The 2,719-nt window shown below is 42.6% G+C and overlaps 1 pseudogene across 1 annotated transcript; it reads left to right on the top strand.

Moving 5' to 3' along the window:
- The first annotated feature begins 531 nt into the window (after window positions 1-531).
- LOC306804260 (pre-mRNA-splicing factor 38A pseudogene) lies at window positions 532-1,527 on the top strand (annotated as a pseudogene). The gene has a single exon. The product of its transcript is annotated as a pre-mRNA-splicing factor 38A pseudogene (transcript).
- Window positions 1,528-2,719: the final 1,192 nt, after the last annotated feature.

Below are 2,719 nucleotides of genomic sequence, written 5' to 3'. Positions count from 1 at the left end.
TGCTGGAGGCAGCCAGGGCTTCTGCTGGCATTGTTGTAGCAACATTACTAGTATTATTACTAATTATCTAATTAACATATTGTAAAATTAGAAAGTAGACATTCTTTAGAGTTGCTGATGTGGCTTTGCCAGCTATATTTTCACAATGGAACAAGTCAGGTTCTTCAAGTGCCACTTTATGAGCCTTATGATTATTAAGCACTCAAAGGCAGCTGCCAGAGTTTCCCAGAAATACAGACACGGACACTGATACAGTGCTGGGTGCTCTATGACAGACATTGTACAAGAGAGAGGAACCTGAAGCTAACTTCGGAGCTTCTTCAGTTAACATTGAACAAAAAATATTTCTTAAAATTCTGTTATATGGAAAATACAGCATATACATTCTGCTTCTTAAAATTCCTATATTAAAAAAAAAAAAAAAAATTATGTTAGTACAATTGGAAGTAATCTGACTCCTTAGCTAAAACCTTTGATTGTGGAAATTACTAATCAAATCTCACCGATTTTAGGTGTCACTCAAGATGCTTTATGCTTCTCACCAACCCGCAGTACCTGGTGGAGAAGATCATCTGCACACGCATCTATGAGTCCAGGCACTTGAAGGAGGAGTGTTTCGGCCTCACGGCAAAGCTGGTGGTGGACAAGGCCATGGAGCTGAAGTATGTGGGGGGAGTCTGTGGAGGGAACATTAAACCCATGCCCTTCTTGTGCCTGAGGCTAAAGATGCTGCAGATCCAGCCCGAGAAGGACATCATCGTGGAATTCATAAAGAATGAAGACTTCAAGTATGTGCTCTGGCTTGGAGCACTGTACACGAGACTGACAAGCACTGCCATAGACTGCTACAAGTATCTGGAACCGCTCTACAATGACTATCAGAAAATTAAAAGTCAGAACAGAAGTGGGGAATTTGAGCTGATGCACATGAATGAATTTATTGATGAGCTACTCCATGAGGAATGCGTTTGTGACATCATCCTGCCTCGACTGCAGAAACAGTATGTTATGGAAGAAGCTGAGCAACTTGAGCCTCGTGTTAGTGCTCTGGAAGAAGACATGGATGATGTGGAATCTAGTGAGGAGGAAGAAGAAGAAGATGAAAAGCTGGAGCGGATCCCTGACCACCGCAGAAGGGGCTACAGGGGCCTGGACCAGCCCCGCAGGTCTCCGGTGGTGTGTTACTGGGGGAGCAGCAGCCGCTCCCTGAGGCTGGGCAGTCTCTCTCCGAAGAGAAGAAATCCCATCACTGCACCGGGAGTGGCAGCACAGCAAAACCCCGAAACGGCACCGGAGCAGATCCCGGCAGAGGAGCCACAGATCAAGATCTAAATCTGCAGGGCATCACCGTAGTGACAGACACAGAAGTCATTCCAAATCACCTGAGAGATCTAAGAAAAGTCACAAAAAGAGTCGGCGAGGGAATGAATAACAGACAAAACCCAGCCCACGGTTTAAGAACTTTGAACCACAGTCTCAGAATCCCACAGCAAATCCAGTCCAACAATGTCTGGAGCATTTGCAGACATTTGCCTTTCCAAGCTGCACGCATGGTATAGCTCACATGGATGATCTGGAAACACTCTTACAAACTCTCATCATAGCTGGAAGTGAATGGAAACAAAACAAATCTTTCAAAACTATGCTGTCCCATCTGCTAAAGAGCACTTTGCTCCTTATGACTAGTTAAAACACTGTGTAGTCCTTTACAAAGACTTTTTCAGATGATGTTATATCTCTTTGTACTGCCTCTGCAGTAATGTTTTCCAAACTCAGCTGCCCATAAATTCTAAAATAATTCTTAACTACACAAATATTTTAATCTGTGTAAACAGTTCTTTTGACATAAGTGAAAAGGTGTTCATCCAGCTAGAACTATTGCGATATACGTGGATTCCTGACTAGGCTCAGTTTCCTCTCAAGTAAATAAACATTCATAGTCCATCACTTCAATAACAGTTTTAAAATGTCTAAAGTTTATGCCTTACATGGGCCTCTAAAATATCAAAACATTCAAAGGTTCAGGCATTTATACTTTGGCAATTAATGTTGTAATTATATTGCATTATATCTTAGTATATTATGCATCTCAAATATAACTTGGGACATACCTTAAATGTTTATTTTTGTATGCCTGTTTTAGTTTTCTGTGTTGAATAACATTTTCTTTTCCTTCCTGCTTTTCATCTACTTTTTGTTCCCAGTAACTGATGCACTGTTGTTTGTCTTGGGTTGCAATAGAGGATGTGACCAGAAATGTGTATTCTATCACCATCTATGGAAGCTGGGTGGGGCAGTGACTCTTACCACTGTGACACATATTATCTGCTAATGGGCCATCTTTAAGACTAGGTGGGACAATCATCTTTATCTTTTTCACAACCCATCCTCCCTCCAGGAAGATATCATCTGCTGCTGGGCCATTAAGTCCCACTGTATGATTGATAAAAGTACATCATCCCACTGGGAGATGGTCCAGCCAGGGGGAGGAGCCAAGCATTTCTTCCCTGGATAAAAACTGAGATTTTGGACAGCAATTTATCCATCTTTCCACTGGATTCCAGAGGAAAACCTGAGCTTTCCACATCATCCCTGGACTTTCAGAGGAAAACTGCACCTTCTACAGGAGCACTGCTTCAGCTGAACCACATCTGCCACTGCAGGAGGATGCAGCCACCATTTAATGGGACTGATACCAACACCCTGACTGACAGGGTGT

Source organism: Erithacus rubecula (assembly GCF_903797595.1).
Source record: "Erithacus rubecula genome assembly, chromosome: 8".
Lineage (NCBI taxonomy): Eukaryota > Metazoa > Chordata > Aves > Passeriformes > Muscicapidae > Erithacus > Erithacus rubecula.
This window is presented reverse-complemented; position numbering and strand designations above follow the sequence as displayed.